General features: G+C 40.0%; 1 protein-coding gene across 1 annotated transcript in view; it reads left to right on the top strand.

The window, feature by feature from the left end:
* The window catches only part of sorcs2 (sortilin-related VPS10 domain containing receptor 2), a 298,125-nt gene that overhangs the window by 111,646 nt on the left and 166,057 nt on the right, over positions 1–20,422 (top strand). The window lies entirely within an intron of this gene.

Genomic DNA, 20,422 nt, shown 5'->3' on the forward strand with positions numbered 1-20,422 from the left:
ACATCAGTGGTTTTAGATTGCTTTGGGGGGTTAGATTGTTGTCTAAAGCAATCATCCACAATGAGAGGAGAGGCGATTAAATAACAGACGCAACATGTCATGTTTAATAGAGGCTGCTGGGTAAAACAATGGATGATATGGATTTCCTCAGAAAACACAGAGCATAATAGATTGTAAATAATGTCTATTCAATTCATTATAGCTGTTTTTTTTTCATTCAGTTTCCCCTTATGTCACACTGACAGTAAAGAAGACTGTTGTAGACTTAAAACTTGGACTATAAGTTAGAAGCATGTCAGTTTGCGTGATGAATGTGAGGTGAATCGTAGCGCTATGATTTACTGTAAATAAATAAAAATCAGAGAACAGAGCTTGTGTCATCCATCTGCAACAGTCTCATGTTTCGAAAAGGCATCAAAGCCATCCAGCGTGTTCCGTGTCAATTCATGTCACGTATTCTGATTGGTTGGTTGGTAACACATTGTGAGATATTTTTTCTTGACACTGTCACAATTCAGCAGCAGGCTGACATTGGATGCCAAAGCTCCAAATCCAGACACGATGTCGGAGCGCCGCTTTTCAGATTGACGGCCAAAGATTTCACCACGTTACTCCCAAAGCTGTCAACTTTGATGTCAGTCAGCCCTAAATCACACAGAGTAAACGGGCCTTTAAGTTACAAAAATAAGGACTTAAGACTAAATTTGGACATGATTGGTTGCTTAACTTGACTGTCCTTGAGAAGAGTATTGATAAAGCCAGTTCTTGCTTTCTGGGGACAGCTGTGGACTGGCAAGTAGAACGGGGGACACAGTTCTTTACGTGTTCCACATGTGCGCAGTAGTAAACAGGGTTGCAGCGTGAAATCTTCCCAGAGTGGTAAAATCCAGTCAGTCAGTATTACAAACATCTGCACAGTGTTTTTCTGATCAGCCTTTAAACACAATAATCTAAACTCACACCAGACTTGCTGGATCGTATTTCACTGTTTCACAGACACTTTAAACAACAAGCTCTCAGCAGCAGAGACCTTCGTATTGTTTTACACAGAGCTGTTTTCAGTATGAATGCAGCTGAGGAGGTTCGACAAGAAAAAGTGGAGGAAACAAAAAGTGACAGCTTAATGAGAACATGAATACAATACAGACATAGTCCGCACGGTGAGACACAAAAAGCATGAATTAGCCTTTAGCATGGGCAAAGTTCTACACATAGGTCACATCATGATAATAAAAGCAGCTGCTGATTAAACCCATGAGATGCAATTGGAATAATACAGCAAAAGCCAGTAAATGTATTCTTGTGTCAAAACTATTAACTATTCAACAATATTTTATACTTGCCTCGTTCTGCTAATGAACATCACTGCCAGACAGGAAATCTCTACTTAACCCATTCAACCCTCCCTCTCTCGCTCCTCTCCAAATATGCTCTCGATCTAAAGAAATTCGCTTGTCACTTCAGCATCGCATCCTGCACCTGTTACCCCCTGTGACACTTGGTTCAGGTAGAATTATAAACACAAGTGTTGCAGTACTTCTCAACTGCTTCTCCTTGATCTTACTGTGGCTCATTTGTGTGCTTTGGGACAAAAGCCTTTTCCCAAATGAACGGATGTAAAGTCGTGACTTGAAAAGGCAAATAAATGAGACGGCATCACACAACATCATGTGTAATACAGCTTTGAAAAACACATTTTGAAATACGAACTTTGACTCACTTGACCTCGGGACTCTATCAAAATGTGAGACATACAAATTGAACAAAATGTACCTTGAAAACAAATGAAACGTTAGCAACAACACACCAAAACATCTGCGCCTCCATCACCTAGATTGATAACCTGTTAGAAATGCTAATTCACCACTACGCTAACTGCAACAAGAGATTTCAAGTGTGGCACCAATAACCTGCTTCACAGTGATATAATGACCCCTCCTTTGTTTATAGTTTCCTTGAACCACGCCAGCAACTTAAAGTCAGGATATCTCAGCTTCCTGTGCTTCAATTTTGACCATTCTTTTTTAAATCTGTCTCTCGTAAGCCACCCAACTTAATGAAAGTGTGAAGCTAAATTGCTGTTAGGAGCCTTTAAGTTGTTGTCAAACCATCAACACAGCTTTACGTGGTACTCGTCAGCATTCAGAAACCTCTAAGAAAGACTTAACACCTCACTGACAGCCCCTGTTTTTTAAATGATTCCCTTATTGTGGAAAATCAATGCACATGTATATCTGAGGCTTTCCTGTTACTTAAACTCTCGATAAAGGTTAAACGCTCTTCTGCTGTAAAATGAGCAAGCGTGAATATTTCTTGTGCTTTTACATGCACAAATTACTTAAGTCATAAAAGCTAATGATATTTATCCTCTTAAGCGAAGTTAGAGCTGCCTCCCTTTCTCTTATCTAGACACAGACAGTACAGTAGATAGATCTTTACTGGCTTTGAACAGATTGTATGTGTGTGTGTGGGTGTGTGTGTGGGTGTGTGTGTGCATACTGTAGTGGTGCAGTCATACTTCACTGCACTTTGTCTGTGATTCTACCTCAGACAGAACACACTGATGGAATTCACTTAACCTCCCTGCCCAGTCTTACCTCGTCAACCTTTCTACATTACCTTCTCACATGCACACACACACACACACACACACACACACACACACACACACACACACACACACACACACACACACACACACACACACACACACACACACACACACACACACACACACACACACACACACACACTGCATCCCATCCTGCCCTGTGATAATCCCCTCACCTTGGCTTATGCTTTTATCTCCGTGTCTTTTTCCAGATGCTTCATTACTTTTGCAGAGCTCCTGACGTTTTTTGATCCAACCTTTCGCTCACAGGTTTAGTCTGACATGCAACGACGCCATTTAGCCTCTTCATGTTGCTGTCTGTTTTTTTTCTTCTTCCCTTTTATAGCTCCCAGAACAGATGCATCTTTGCCTATCAGGTGATGTCACTTTTGATTTCGCGCCAACAACTCTCTTATCTTATTAGTTCACGCAGCAAAAAAGAAAAAAAAAGAAAAATCTCGCCGTCGGCAAATTGCGGCGTTATATTTCTAGTCGCCCAATGAGGAGGCAAGTGTGCTTTTAAATGCAATTACACAAATGAGATGACCACCTACATTCTGGGGCCAGTTAACGCGCCGCAGCACATTTTCGCCAAGGACAAGCAAACGTGGGCACATTTTAATCCGAATGTGCTTTTCCCGCGAGCGTTTCTCACAACAATGAGCGAGCGAGGTGATAAAACAGTAGCGGCTCGCCCACTTTTTGAATTGCTTTCTGTGTAATTGGAGTCAAGATGGTGCCGGTGGGTTGTGAAGTCTGAATGGAGGCAGCGGTGGAAAAATCTCAGCACCACGGACAGCTCTACAAAAAAAACTGAAAGGGTTGTCTTGAAAGGAGGAAGAAAGCATCACTGAGTCTGGGAGAGGGAGTTGAAGCATTCGCATATGGAAAAAGAGGAATTTCACACAAATTATGCTTAAGAGATTCACAAAAACTGGACAGAATTTGCCCACATACACTTAAATGTATTATAGAAGAGGAGCTTAGTGGTACGTCTCATTTGTCCTTAATATCTTCTCGTTACCCTCAATTGCATCTTGTCGTGGAACTAAACCGAGGAAAGACAAACCAAAGCAAATTTAAGCATTCTTTCCAGTTTAGTGTCTTAAGTGACATCAATTCTGTCTTTTTGCTGCCTCAGTCACATGATAACAGGTGGACAAACATGGTGGAAAGATCATAAAACCTGTTCAAACCTGCCCCAAAGCCCAAAAGCTTCAGGAATACTAAGCAAGTGAATCTTGATTTTCTGACAGTTAAATTATGGCCTTTTCTACCAGTTGCCAGTTTGCCATTGATAAATTCTTCCACCAGGCTGTTTTTATGATGAGAAAAGGTTACTAATGGCTATTGTTGCTAGAACTCAGTGCTGTGGGATCCAGCAACATTAAAGCTTCTTGACAGTAGACAAAAAATGCAGTTGAAATAAACAGATTCATAATATAATATGATATAATACATCAGGGACTATTGAGTGGCGGAAAATATAACCTACATTTTTAGAGTTAGTAGAGGTTAAATGTACACACGTTAAATGTATCTGCAAAATCCAGACTGTGATGAGTGTTCTTCATAATGTGTTGAAATAATTTAGCAGCCTGACCCACATCACAGCTGTTTCTGCCTGACATACAGTGATTGATTTCACCACTGTGACTGAATGCAAATGACAACGAGACACAACTACGAATAAAACCTGCTTATTCTTCGAAGACACACATGAGGCAGAAACAACAACAGCTAATTGGTCTACAGACATATCAATGAATTGAGTTGAACTAGATCAGTCATTTCCAATCTTTTGTGACTTCCTAATGCTTAGGATCCAGTGTTTTTACAGCTTTATCCATACTAGGTAATTAAAAGTCAAGATATCTAGCACAATGTTATTGTTATAGTACCACAACCCTTCTTTGGGAAAAGATCTGGTTGATTGCCACCAGTGATGGAAGGGCGTCTCCAAAGGGTCATCAGATAAATTGATTAATGGGAGAGGAAAGAAGAAAAAACAAAGTTCTGATACATAAATCTGTTTCCTTTTAGACCTTTTCTCTAATCTTTGATTTTTGCTGAAATGTTGGAACATCTGAAATAGACATCTGAAATGTGACCGTGACTATATTTCAGAAGCTTGTTATATTATCCATTGTGTCAAATCTTCATCTGAAAAGTAACTAAAGCTGTCAAATAAATGTAGTGGAGTAGAAAGTACCTCAAAGTTGTTCTAAAGTAGAGTACTTAATTAAGGTACTTAGTTACTTTCCATCACCGATTGTTGGTGGCTTTGACACCAGTGACCACAGTTCATGTCCCTTCTTCCACCAACAGACAAAAGGTAGAAGATCTGAAAATGATGCTAGTACCTGTCAAATGTGTATTTTTGGAAGACACTCGTTCCCTCTGATGATGGAAGAGTTTAAGAAGGTTTTCTGATATAGAGGAGCAAGGAGACATAAAACAAGAGCAATAAGATGCCCTCAGTCTAAGTCGTGATGCAGCCAAAGTGCTCTCTGGGAATCCAAAACATCAAGGTGCTTGATTTAAAAAAAAAAAAATTAAATCTATTATACCAGAAATATTTTCTTACATCTTTTTTTTTTTTTTTTACATTTTTGACTAAAAAAATCAACGTCACAATTTCATTTCAGGAGAATGAGGAAAGACTTGCATCAGAGCCTTATGTGTCAAAAATAAAGTGAATGATAGACTTTCCCTTTTGCTTCCCACACACAAGAACCGCTTGACATGAGCAAAAGCCCAGCCTCGCCGATCTCACTCCGCTACAGTGACTTCTTTTGCACCATTTTTCCCCCCACACATATATATGAAAAGCCTTTTTTTCCCTTGCTACGAGGCTTCTGCCACCACCACCAGCGCCCCCTACTAGCTTTGGGTCAAATCCTTCTAGCACCATTTTAATGGTGTCTCCTCTTCCTTCATGCTCAGTAGAGATATTAATAGTCGGGGTTAGTGGATTGCACACTCAGAAACCACACAATCTGCTGGCACTGAAAGGCAAGCGGCTGCAATAAAGATTACCCCATGAGTTAGGGTTGCTTTATAGGCCTGTAAACATATTTATTGCATTGTGGCATTTAGACATTTAAGAGCCATCTCAGTTGCATTTTATTTATTAAGAGGTGGGTGTCCTTCACGGTGATGCATGTCAGCTTTTATGGCCTCAGATGGTTGTACTGCAATTATAGATACCTGCTGAGGATTGAGTGTTCATGCAAACTTGAGCTGTTCAATATTGTGTATGTGTTTTTGATGAATATGATCCATTCTAACAGATATCTGGGTGGCATCTGGTTCAGAACACGCTGTACAACATCTGAGCCCAGCAGCGCCCCTGCACTGTATACAAACTGTGTGTGTATGTGTGGGTCTGTGGGGGTGACAGCTGATTAGGAGATGTAAAGGCACTGCAGTGCGCTCGCTCGGCCCCCTGGGAAACGGCTTGCTTCTCTGTGTTATCAGCCCACTTACTGAAACCGCCGTCTGCCTCGATTCCCTCTCTTACTCTGTGTGTGTGTGTGTGTGTGTGTGTGTCTTTCTTTGTGCAGGATGCAAATTGAAATGCATCCAGCGCGAGGAGAGATTCAGACTCTTTCTTTTTTGGAATGTTAATTCAGCTCGTGTCGACTGCCATCACTGTAGATTGCGATGAACTAAAATATCCAGGGCCCTGTTTCCGATTCTTAGAAGTGAAGAAGGGGTTGGAAAACCGCCCTTAAGTTTCTGCATTTATTTCCCAAAGCAGCACGTAGCTGAGCAAGTGTACACATACACTGTTAAGAGCTTCTTAACAATGTCCAACATCCACTTTGATGAAAATGATGCTCAATACACTTAACAGCAACTTTGCATATCCAGCTGTTGGTAAACTATGCTGCATATTAAAAACCCAAACATCGTAAAGCAAGCGTTGTAAATTATATAAAATGTTTAACTTGTAATTGTTCAGGCAAATGATGGATTCAGCAGCTGCTCGAGACAGACGTTCCTCTTCAACTCATATTAAACATAAAATGAAGCATCTATTGTGAAGGTCATTCTCGCAAAAAAACATTAGCACCATAAGCTAGAAAAGTTGTACAGTATATAGTTGGTCTGACACAATCCATTTTTACATTGAACGAAATCAGTTTGTGACTTATGTGTTTCAACTATAATTTTCACAAGTTTATCAGTCGGTTCCTACTACAGCGCATAGAGTCACTGAGACTGTAGTCACTGTTGCTTTGGGGAGGTGCACAAAGTCATTGCACCCGGCTGTTGATAAAGAATTAATTTCAGCATGTAACCCCTGCTTAAAACACAAATGAGCATGATTACATTTGTGTTTGTGTTTATTAGCTAAACCAAGACAGAAAGTGTTAATTAGTGATCTTTAATGGTAGGCAAATGCTTAAACTTTGGACACAGCAGCGCTAGTAGTTTGCTTCTTGTCCATATGCTAAGCTAGGCTAACCATGGCCTTACTTCATTGCCATGTACCTCCCCAGTTTGGCTCTTTACATTTAAAAAACACTTAATAATGAAAAAGGTGGTCAAGCTACAAGCAAGGCCGTTTTTGTAGCCCTTTTTGGAAATGTAGTTTTCTACCCAATATAGTTAAGGTTAAGATCTTTAACTGTAAGGCTCTACCAGCCCTCAATCCACCCCACACCCATAACTTATCGATAGACGAACTAACAGCAATCAGTTGTGGCTGATTAGTCTCTGGGTCTTGTCAGAGTCAGTTACTGTGACATATTGGTTTGTCTTTGGGTTGCCTGACATTGGCACGGGACACCCTCCCATGAGACTTCACCTCTAACACTCAGGCACATGTGGGCGTCTGACGATTCTGTCAGGCTCCTCTTTCGGAGGTCAAAGGTCAAAGTCCTGCGATTAAAAAAAGAAAGGGGAAAAGGGGACAAAGAGGGGAGAAAATGTGCAAGACCCACAGATATGTCAGTTTCCTACATCTCATATTAACTGCCACAATATCTTCCAAACTGAACTGTATAAACAAGCAAGAAATCCTGCTGATCCACCAATTGCTGAATTTATTCAGCGTGCATCAGTATCCAACTAATGATTGAAATAATTTATACATACTGCACAACGTCCCCACACATCATAAGCACCTCCTTCACATTCTTCATGTTGTTGTCTATATATTTGCTCTTGATCATTGCCAGTGAGGCAGTGGTGTCGGTCTTTATGTGGACTATTGTTAGATCCTCATGGCAGTTGGATAGCTTGCTCCCAGCATAAGCGGGGGTAGCCTGTTGGTCTTTGAAGTCAAGAATCTGAGAAGGATATCAGTTCATTTTAAATCAACTCTGGTATTCTGTAAGGAGAATAATCAGAAGGCTGATGTTTGAACTCTCTCCTTTCGGCCTTTAACAACTGCATTAGAAAAAACGACATCTTGCATATATTAGAATTTATTTTAGCATGTAATTTTATTCATGTTTTTCTGTCATATTTCTGCTCCTCAAAAATAATAAAGTATAATACTAGAGCTAAAAGTAAAGGTGATTTTCATTAGCCTACTAATTAATCTGTCAGTTTTTATGTAATGCAAACATGGCAACGGCTACACGGTGTCAGAAAGTAGTGTATAATGATCATCACATTTCCTACAGTTTAAGATGACTTAAAATGTGTGGTTTCGTTCGACCAACAATCCAAAACACAAATATTCAGTTTAGAATTATATAACACAAACAAAACCACTAAAACTTCACATTTCACAAGCTGGCCCCAGTCATTTGTTGGCATGTTTTCTTAATACAGAACTTGAGTCATTAATCATCAATATGGTTTTCGACCAATTTTTCTGGTTTGTGATTATTTAACTTGACAATATAATGCAGTACTTGAGTAGATATCAACAAAGAGTACATGTACCAAAAAATGAGTTGAAGGATCTCCAACATCATTAAGAATTGATTCTAAAAGGACCATGAATGTGTGTACCAGATTTCATGACAATCCATTCAATAATCTTTTAGCCATTTCACTAAAACATGATGGTAGTGTTAAAGTAAAAGTCTGGGTTATGTTTGTCAGTAGTAGAATTCATCCTCCGTAACCCATGATAATCTTTACAAAATTCCGTGTTCAATCAAACCAATAGCTGTTGAGATGTTTAAGTTTGGACCAACCATTGGTGAACTAACTGACCAACCACCATTGTCATCCTTAGTCATGTATCTAAAAACAGAGTACATTTATGCTGCTTAACCTGCAAAACATTAAGGTTACAATGCTGAATGCAAAAAAAGATAATCAAGTACACTGTAGTTTAAAATTGCTTCCCTTTTGTTTATTTGTTTTAAAAGGTCACTGTTTTGTGGTACTAACTGAACTCTGCAGCAAAAGCACATTGGTCCTTCAGGGTTTAAATCACATAAAAACTCATGATTACAACATAATATTCATGAGTCCCCCAACCACACACAAATAAGCAAAGCATATCCCTTTAAACCGAAACCAGCATTTGTAACCCGGCGGAACGGTCAAATCTACCGTCATCAGCAGAAAACATCAGTACTATAAAGAAGCAATGATTGGCCGTTGGCATAAACCGGTCAAATTTTTGGACTACATGGAGGAAACAAACTGGAAAAAGACATAAAACTAATTTATTCCTGGTGCAGATCACTGATGCCAACCCTGCAACACTGCACTCAATTGTACATTAGTCACATTTTTATTGTATCCAGAAGGTGTGTATATGAAAACATAATGCAATGCTTAGCCTACAATGATAATTCAAACCATTTTAGCTAATTATATCTCCATACTACAGATACTGATGAACAGTGCTGCTTCATGCTATTATAGGACAATGCTTACCCACAGCAGTGCTTTGAGCTAAACATTAATGTCAGTATGCTGGCATGATCACAGTGATGATATTGTATATTTAGTATAGTTTAGTTATAAAGCATATAGCCATACTTACATTTAGTAATTAGCCAAACCAACCAACAAACACTGCCATCCTTATAGCCACGCCATTAGTATTGCTAAAACAAAAGAATTCAACCAGCCGAATCTTCAACCAACTCAAGCATTTGCACACATGTAAGATAAACCAATGTCATGTTTGGTATTTTACTGGTGTGCACTGTGCATTAAAACTGAAAGTTTGTTGTCTTAAATATGATTTCAGGTCAGTTTATTAGTTATAGGAATGATGTCATAGTGATGACCTCATGCTTGTCAAGATTGTAAATTTGTAATTGTAAGAATGACTTACGAACTGGAACATTAAAAGATTAATCTTTCGGGAGAAAAATAAGCGTTTGGTTGCATTATGGGAGATGTAGGATTAAGTGATTTTGGAGATTGATGCACACTAGAGACTAAAAATGAACATATCTCTGCCTCTGCTGCATCGATTTTGACCAATGGATATGCGATACTAATTGGAGTACTCCATATCAAGGGTCATTTGTCTGACTGAAATATTACCATATAGGACAGAAAAAAATGTGAGGCAGCATGCATCTATTCATTTAACATTTTTAAATTGAATTAAATCCTCTGCAATATAAATGCAACCATCAGAAAAAAGGTCACATTTCATCAAACAAAAACATGCCTAACACAGATACACATATGAGTGAAAGCAGCTTGAGAATGATTTTTTAATCAAAGCTTGAACCCAATATTAAAACTCTTCATGCCATAATATTCCAACCTTGAGTTAGTATTGTGCCAAAAAAACCTTTAAACACATTTAAGGTGTAAAACAGCAAAACAGTGAACGCGTAATCTTTCCCTGCAGTGTTCTAATTGCTGCATTTCTAGGTAATACCTTTTAATATAAGAGCATTTTGCCTCTTTTTAATCACCTAAATTAGATCAGTAATTGGTTTTTTGAAGTAGGACTGATGAGTGTTGTCTAAAAGCCTGAGGAAAGAATGAAAGAAATATATTTAAGATTTGCAGTAAAAGCAATTAAACTGAGAGCATCTCTTCTGTTGTGCCTCTGCATCTCAGCGTGGTTATGGAGAAACAAACAGAGTAGATAGGGGGTGATGGGATCATTTGCAGTATAGATTGATTGAAACAGCAGAGAGAGGAGAGAGACTCTGCCACTCTGGCTGTGAACAACGTTGTCTGTTTAAGGATTTACAGCCAAGTTCAGTCCGAGGATTTGCTCCTTTTTTATCTTCACACAAAAACACAGGATCAAAGCCAAACCTCAAAGATTCAAATGCGCACAAACATGTTTCATGTGAAGTCTTGGAGACCGTGGCGTTCAGCTGCATGTTCCAGAGGGTGCTAACGGGGATGTCATCCAGATAAATGTCCCTGCCCCTCCTTCCACTGTTCAGCTTGGACATGGGTACACAGGGTCCACAGCGTGGGTGTTACAGAGGAGAAGTACATGAGTATGGGTAGAGGATGGTTTATGGTGCTTCCATTGAGCAGAATCCAGCCAATGGAAGTGGTTGAGTCAGAGCTTAACCACATTAGAACAGGGAGACTGAGGAGAAGCCTGTAAGAAGTGTTTAATCTCAGTCAGGAGGGAGAGAGGGAGGAAGAAAAAGAAAGGGGAGAAAGATGAGTGGAAATGCTAAGTGGACTTAGCGCTACCATCACCACTTCTGTGCATTGCTCACATTTCAGCCAGTGTGTTAACTAACATGCACTCGATTGTCAGATTCCTTAAGGAGTAAGCTCATTTGTTAATTGTTTCCCTTAATCAGGGTAAAGGATTAAGGATCACACGACTATATTTCTGCAGTAGAAACTTGATTTCTTGACCATTTATCCACTTAACCGGATTTCTGACAGGGTTTTTAAAACTGGGAAAAGTAAAAGGAAAGTACCGCTTGAATGGGAGTGCAGAGGATTGAAAGGAAAGATTACTTGTAGCAGTCAATAATTAAATCCAGTCAAATTCCAAGCTACAACTGAAACTCAAAGTCTATCCTGTTCTACTTCTTTGTAAAATTTAACAAATATGCATTGTAAGGACAAAAACAGGCTTCGTCAGTATACAATATTACAGGGCATCACCAATATACAGAAAACATAACAGCTGTAGTTCAGAAATGTGATTGACCAGCTTAGGTTGAAGCATATGAACTCCATAGGTCCAAAATGTTTGACAGGATCCAAACAGAACCAGGGGAAAACCTGACAACACCCAACGCAAATCTCAAAAAGGAGGCCTAATCTGAAAGGGATCCAAGGACTGTCCCAGTAGTTCCACAGATAATTAGACCTGATAAAAAATACTGTAAAGACCCTTTTAGAATACCAATACTGTCAAGTTATCATTTTCCCTGCAATCATCCTCACTCTCTGTAAAGTACTCGAAAAACACATTTTGCTCTATTCAGTTTCACTCAGGTCATAGGCGTATTGACACACAGAGTAGAGAAAAGGCCAGGGAAGTAGGTCCAAGGCTCAGGCTTTGTTACTTATCCTCATCCTCGTTTCTTTTGTGCATTTAAACCAGTATCTCAAATCAAATGTTTCAAAGAAATCTCTGGAACTCAGTGACATCATAGTTTTTATTTTTTTTTTAAAAACCCAACATTTTATTATTTGTAGTCTGCAGGTGTCCTTGGTACAGAGTTGAGGGTGATGCTTATCAGAGCTAATGATAGCTATTGCAGAAGCTTTGACTCACCCTTTAAAGTCAACTATACAAAAGCTTTATTAACTGTATAACTCCCTTGGTATATTCACTTGGAGGACTGTAACTGTTTGGTATTTATTATTACACCTACCCACATTACCTGTTGTTTACCTGCTGGTATATCCTGTAACTTGCTACAACGTGCTTTACCAGTGTGTCCAATAACACTGGTAAAGCACTTTGAATGCTTGAAATATAGAGGAAATGAAATGAAAACAACACTACAACCTGATAGTAATCACTTCAATAAGTAGATTTATCCCTTTCAGGGTCCTGGATGTGTGCAGGAGGATTGAATTCTCTTCAAGGGCTTTACTCTGTACTGTTTTCAGTTTTTCTTCTGGCTAATTATGCTCACTGGGAGAGCCATAAAGTTTTGTTGATGCGATCTAGGGAGTCTGGTTATATCTCCTGGTAATAGAGTGTTTTATATATAGGCATACAGTATATTTCCTTTTTAGCAAAACCATTCCTGCACCTTTTTTAAAGATACAGTTACATAATGATTTGCAAGAAGGTGGCTAACTATAAGCATCTGAAACTTGACTTTTGTGATATTGATCTCTAATAGGAAACAGATTAACAGGAGAATGTTTCAGTGCTGCACTGTAAGTGACTACTTCTGTACGTGTTGAGTTTGTCACAGCAGGAAACCTTGGAGGGCCAGAGCTGTGACTGAATACCTCTCACCAAGTGCTAGCACATCCTATGTTGAAAGAAGGCATATGGTAGTCCATAGAGGGAAACCTGGAGGCCATGGCAACCTTCACATGTCTTTTTATCATTCTTTTAATAAGAAGGTTTTCTTTGCAAATCCGCAGAAAGAGGGGCTCAGTGACAGTGATTTCTCAGGAATGATTTCTGATGGTGTTATATGTGGCCCTTATAGGTTTTCCACAGACTGTTTAGAGTAACATTGAATACACTGACAAAAAGTAGCAAAGCATTGACACAAAATACTCCATGTAAACATTGTACCCCCATTTTAAAACTCAAATCACTTAAACAACATAATTATTTATCAATCTGGTCCTGTGGCAGTCAGTTAAAACTAAGTCTGTGCAATTACAGTAGAATGGCCACAAGAGGGCGCGGGCGCTCTCGAGTGTAGCATCTCACATGCAGTGACTGTTCTTCCGGGCACAGAAGAAGTCAGAGGTCAGAGGTCAGAGGTTACCAGTCTGCCGCGAAAATATTGAACCGTCACTGATGTGTTGTATAAGTATTTCTGCACAGGTATGTATTGTTGGATGACAGATATAATCAATAAGTTGTCTAAGACAGTGTTGTGATGTGAGAAAAGGGGAAATATTAATGTATGGGGGCGGAAGTTGTCTGTTTACTTTGAATGAAAGATCAGCGACCAGCGCTAATGTTAGCATGCTAGCTGTTAACGTCCGTGACTGTAAATAGCCGTCTCTGTACAATGCTAAGTGCTAATGTCAAACTCTAGCAGCCTGTTAAGATATTTTATGTGAGTTCTATGCAGTGTTGAGCGCTAATGTTAAACTCTAGCAGCTCGTCTGTTATTATTTCTATTAAGTGTTAAAAACACAATACATTGGGTCAGTTAGACACTACAGGTCAAGTAAGACCTGAAGTGTTATGTTAGGCTGTAGGCAGGGCTTGAAATTAATTTTTTAATCTACTAGCCAAAATTACTAGCCAACCAGATTTTTTACTAGCCAAAACCAAAACGTTGCTTTACTATTGTATTTCGACAGTCATTGTAGTACCATATTACAGTCATCCTGTTTTTCTATAGGCTACAATTATCATTCAATAGTGTACTACTATAATATTGGTGGAAAATGACATTGCATGATGTGTTCTTGTAAAATTGAATTTCAGTAGTCGCCTACTTAATTGTAAATGTAGCATTTACGGAGGAATAAATAGCATTACGCCTTCAAAGTAACACTTTGATCCTGTCCTGTCTGTATATTCTATGATGCAGCAGGTGTATTGTATAAATAATGTGTTTATTCTGGGCTGGATAAAAATGTTCAAATGAGAACAAACAAGTGAATTTAAAAACAAGCAGCCTTCAAAAACATATAGACAATTTACTCTCATAAAATATGCACAGGTGTGTGTTTGTGTGCTGTGCACCGGTAAAACACAACACAGCCGATCAATTAACAAAACGCACTATGATTAAAAAGTGCAAGCTTCTTCTTCTGAGTCATTCCTGTGTAGTATGCAGTACTAGATACTTGTGTAAAAAAGACTCTATTAAAAGCAGACGTACTGATTCAACTCTTTACGCCAGTAAAAGTAAGACTTAGTTTAATGACTTAGAAGTCGCCAAATGACTTACTTTAACGAATCTTGTTAGTTTATATAATGCAGATTTGTAAAATATTACTTTTATGAAGGTCACAGTCACAGACAATAAACTTACCATTTCATAATTGTGGTAGCAGCTGTGCAGCAGATGTAATGAAGTCCACGCTACATGCTGGATGCAAACTAATATTAAGCCTATAGCCTATTCATTATAATGTCCATGGACATAAATAGAGTTTTTTTGCCTTAATAATGATAAAATAATACTCAAAAAATGGTTGGATTGGGAACCCATATGCATAATGTCTCCTCGTTGCATTTAGTGTTGCTTGAAATGACCAGGGCTCAGCTAAAGTTGCCTTTTAAAAATCGTCTATTTCCCAGGATCCCCGGGAAAATTGGCTCCTTTTCTCGGGATTTAAGTCTACAATAACCTAGCCTGTCTTAAGACAACCATAAGACACCAGCTAAACCATTTAAGGAACTGTACAGTGTGCCCCATGCTGGTCAAACAGAGACATTGCATTGGTCCATGCTCTCCAGTTCTTCTGAGTGTTCACTATTCAGTCTTCTAGCCAAGTGGCGAGACAGATTTTTAGCTGTCTCGCCAATTGCGGAATTTGGGTCGCAAATGGCAAGTGGCGAGCGCTAATTTCAAGCCCTGGCTGTAGGTGTCCCTGCTTTATTAGGAGGAAATGTGATGTCAGGTCCGCCTATGTTATGTTGTGTTTTGTTAACTTGACAGCATAATAATTTGAAGTGTATTGAAATTCCCTTATGTGAATATGGGATATAAATGTTGTTTACAGTTTCAGGTGCCATAGAAATGCTTTATACAGTTTCAGGTGCTATAGAAATATTGTTTTATACAGTTTTTGTACATCAGGTGTTGTTTAATATGGGAAAGTTCAGTGACTGTGCATATGACATAGTGAAAATATTAGTTCAGTGCCAATTATATGTAAGAGTTCAGTATTTGAATGACAGAAGAAGTCAGAGGTCAGAGGTTATGACAACCAGTGTGCCATCACTGATGGGTTGTATATGTATTTCTGCATAGGACCTCATATGAAGAACCACAATAAATGTTTTGCACCTTGAAGACGTTGTTCTTTTAAGAAGCGTAACATATACAATATTTCAATTTCTTGACTGAGTCGTTTAGCTTTCTGGTGAGGAGAATTTGTAATATTATCTCATTTTATCTATACAAACTGGACAACTAGATGCAAGACGCATTTTTCAGGGGACTTCCATAAGCAGCTTCTGGAGTTGCATTGGTGCTGAGGTCTTGATAACTACGCTCCAATGGTTTTGTGCACTTGGAGAGACTGTTTGCCGCTGTGAAGTGCCCTTACCGAGCATGAATCACTGTATCCTGGCTAACTGCCTGCTCAGACTACTTGCAGTGTAGCAGGCACTTCCAGATGCAATTTGCCAATTGCTGCTGAGACATCAGTGACTAAGCTGATCAGAAATGTAGCCCACATCTCCCCACCCTCTTCTACCAGGTATTGTGATTCTAATGCAAATTAGTTAATTTACTTTCACACAATATGATGGTTTGCAGCATAAGCAAATCTGCTGCAGAACGGGTCCTTCATGTAACAGTGTACGTGACTGTGAGCTCTGATCTCTACCACATCTACAAGTGTGTACTCCTACTCCTTACAGTACAGGACAATACCGTGCATTATCTTCCAAGTCCTCTCCGCCGAATTACACATGACAGTGCCTTTGAGGCCCTCTGGCACCACAAATGGCACTTTGATAAAGTAGTGCCAAGTGCAGCAGCAGCAGGACTCAAAATCCAAAGTGCGTGCTTGTTGAGGAAGTGAGTGATTGGAGAGGACAAGGAGAGGGGAAATGCTGATGAGAAATCAGTGGGCTCTGATGTTCACATAAGTGAACAGATGGAGTGAGTTTTTTCCATTCAGAGTTAAAGCATCAGTTGTAGAAATTCCCCCAAAAAACACTTGCTAATCCCTAGTTGCATCATTACCGAAAGAATAAGATCACTGATATAAGTGACAAATGAATTTCCTTCTCAGGGCTGGGCTCTGCCTGAGAGGCCGGGTGAGTAGTTCAGACTCTGAGGAGGAGTTTGGAGTTGAATTGCTGCTCCGTTGTGTCGAAAGGAGCCAGTTTCAGTGTTTCAAACATCTGACCTGGATGTCCTCAGATTTCCTCACTTTATAGGTTTTCTTTGCATGTCCAACTGGAAGGAGACCCCAGAGTAAATCCCAGCCAATGCTTCAGAGATTACATATCCTGTCTGGCCTGGGAATGACTAGGAGAATCCCACAGGAGGAGCTGGAGAATGCAGAAACGGTGAAGTATGTCTGGGTCACCTTGCTTAGCCTGCTGCCATCACAAGCCACATAATATGGAAAAAAGATGGATGTTTGAAATCTATTTAAAGTGAGGTGTGTGAGCACTTTTCTCTCTTTGGTATATCCACTACCACGAGTCTGTCGACTACAACACCTCTCCGTAGACTCTGCCACTTGTTTGCCCTTTCATGAGACGTGACCAGTGAGGTTGACACCTCCGGCACTGTCATTCCAAGTTCACCGGTTGTGTTTTTGCATTCCCTTGTGAAACAGGTTCACACTTCACTCTGTATGACCGTCATCTTTTGGAGGCATTCATAACTGAGAAGTATTCACACTAAAGGACTGAGTGTTAAAATCTCTTAATCTAACTTCCTGTGAGCACTACAGGGACAACTACATTACTACAAGGCCATGAATGTCTTCAAACGATGATGCTGGCATCATAAGTAGCACGGTGGATTCCCTCACATGCTTTTTGATCAAAACAAAAAAATTGGTTCACATTCTCCTGCACCTGCTTTTTGTTGGCAACATGTGGTAGATCTCGGGAAGGCAAACTACAGTCTATTCTGAAGTCAATAAAACTGGGCTTTGACACAATCAGGCCAGAGCAGATGGCCATAAAGCCTTTGTCCAGGGTACACCTGAGACTCTCTGAGCTTTATCATCCATAACCATTGCACTGCTGTAAAAAGAAGAGAAAATACACAGATAGATTGCACTGAAGTGTGTGAAAAAACAGCTGCAGTCAAGCAGAATGGTCATTTTTAGAGGACAATGCGAGCCAGAAAGAGGTCAGCATTGATGACCTGTCCATGTGTGAAGCAGATGGGAGCATCCCTCTTTCTTTTTTTAGCACCATACATCATAGATTCATTGTCTCAGCATCACAGAGCTGTGTCGCGACAGTATTCCTCACCGCTCGCTGTATTAAAGTATAAAATGTGATCACACTTGTTGAAGGCAAAGTCCATCAGGTTGTATTTATGACGCCTTGCTTTTAACCACTGTAAATCAACGTTAACACTAATGGCGACCCTCTCTCAGCAGTATTTTCAACACTAGTCAAGGCAATTACCTTTTCTGCAATAAATCCCATCTCCTGCTAATTCCCAGCTCTTTAAAAAAGAAAGATAGGGAAAGCTTAGATCATTTTGATTGGTCGTGACCTGAGCTTTAACCCACCATGGACAATATTTGGCACAATTTCTTCTGGGATGCAGCTAATAACCCCTGGTGAGCAATACCCTGGCAAAGACGCACATTTCCATCATGCTTCATCACTCTTGTCAGCAGAGCGGCTGCGTTGTAATGCACCGTAGATTTTCTCAACCTTGTGTCTCTGTGGCAGTGCAGCACATTGCACGGATGATTGAAAGCTCTGACACCATCTCCACAGGTGGATACGGCTCAATCCTCTGTCTTGTCGGGGGACGCTGGCCTCTTTCCCAGCTTCCACTCCAATCGCCAGTTGGGCACCCTGAGACATCTGTATATCAGCCAATCACCAATAAGCCTGGTCAAACCTGACCGTCTGGGCCGGACTGAGTGAATCTGTCTGCCTCAGCGCCTGACTCCCTGCAGAAATCAGACCTTCAACATGTCAAGACACATCCAGCTACTGTATCTGTCCTCTGACCCGTCTTTAACATGCCAACCCAGCGCTCTGCTCTACTATTACTATCATTTGAACCTATTTCAGAGTTAGTTTAAGTCTTGACAGCACATACTTCTTGACATGCATGAGTGGTGAGAAGAGACACGGCTTGAAATTAGTCTTCCTTGAAGCATACACTTTTGTCTGTCACCTCTCAATCATAGCACATCACCAGCTAACATGTTGAAGATCTTTGCAGTGGTAGATTTATCAGCGATTCATCAGAAACCCGTCTCCTCATACCCCTTCTCATTCTATATTTTGGCGTTCTGTCTCACAGTCGCGTTCGCTCGACGCTCTCGATCCGTCTTCTCCGAGACGTCAGGCGCCGGGAGCAACCTTGACATATTAGGACATTAAATCTGAATCAGCACCTGTCGCTGCCCTAAAGTGCTTCCACATTTCTCTGTTTTCTCAAGCGCATCAAGGAAAATACAATTTCACTCCAAGGTGTCTGTCTCTGTCACACCCACTCTCGCAGACACCTCCATGTCCACAGTTCTCTCCCTTTTCCTATCTCTTGTTATTTGACTCGTCTCTTATACCTCAGTATTCTGGTGGTTTATGTCGTTCCACTGTTATTATTTCAGTCCCATAGTCTGTTTCCAGAGGCAACTTGTTTAACTCTTTGTGAACTCAATATCTTGATTATGAAATTTTGAATGAAAGAGTCTTGGAGGGATATTCTTCTTTCAGTAGACACAAAAAAGAAGGGTAATATCAATGGGAGGGGTGTTTCAACCCCATTGCCCTACTTTTCTGCTAATATGTTGTTTTCCCAGGATTGAGGAACATTGAGTGGATAATATATTTTAGACATTTTTTCCTCCTGCCCTTCTCCCCTCCCCTCACTGTGCTCCGTCATCTCCCCTCTCATCTGCTCCCCACTCTGTCTCAAAGTAATTATTCCTCATTAATCCACAATAGCTCCCTACCACTCTATTAATCCAAAGGTCTTCATGGCAGACAGTACAAAATGAGCTCTCCTATTAACTCAGCATCATTATTCTCCCCATATAAGGCGCTGGGGCTTCTGGCTTTTCACAGCAGCCCCCTACCATACCCCCCGCCCACCCTAAATTAGTCTTATTAGTAGTGCAGCATCCTTTCATTGCCCCCTGACTCGTCCCTCCTGCTATGAAACATTTGTCAGTTGCCTTTTTATGTTTCTCACACGAGTAACCACAATATCCTTTGTCTAATAAAAGCTGCACGTTTTTGAAAATAATCTGGTCTCATCTGCTTAACTCAGTGAAGAGCGCTAAGAGACGATGTAGATTTCCACAGTACATTTTTGTGTGAAGTTTGGTTACTTCAGTACCAACGAAGGTTCGACTTAGGTCTTCACCCATAAGGATAAACAAATCAAAAATTCATAAGAGAAAAACAAGCCTCCTAATGACGGCAATTTCCTTGCAAGGAAAACTGGACACATGACTTGAATATTTTACTTAAGATTTGACCGACACCTGTTTCTTTAACACAACAAGGTGGGTGTCAGTCTCCATGGTAACAGACTCTTGGTAGTGACAGTAATAAGGATGGAAAGATAGGGCACAAGGTGTGAATAGTCACCGTCCAGATGTTGAGATGAGTTTCTGGGCAGAAGGCCCACCTCAGCCCCGGCTGCTCATTACACTCCTACTGATGATGGTCTATTAATATGTATCTATAATAGAGAGAAGGCTTTGGAGACCACTGTGTTGAACAGAGATTACCACCAGTTTGTTCTAAGCGGGGTTGAGTACAGCAATATAGTAGATGTTTATATTATCCTCCCAAAATAATTAGAGGACTTATATTATCCAACAACTACAGTCTTTAGTGTATTTTAATAAAGTATAGAACAGTCTATCATAGTTATTACA

This window comes from Scomber scombrus, chromosome 23, assembly GCF_963691925.1.
Source record: "Scomber scombrus chromosome 23, fScoSco1.1, whole genome shotgun sequence".
NCBI classification, from domain to species: Eukaryota; Metazoa; Chordata; class Actinopteri; order Scombriformes; family Scombridae; genus Scomber; species Scomber scombrus.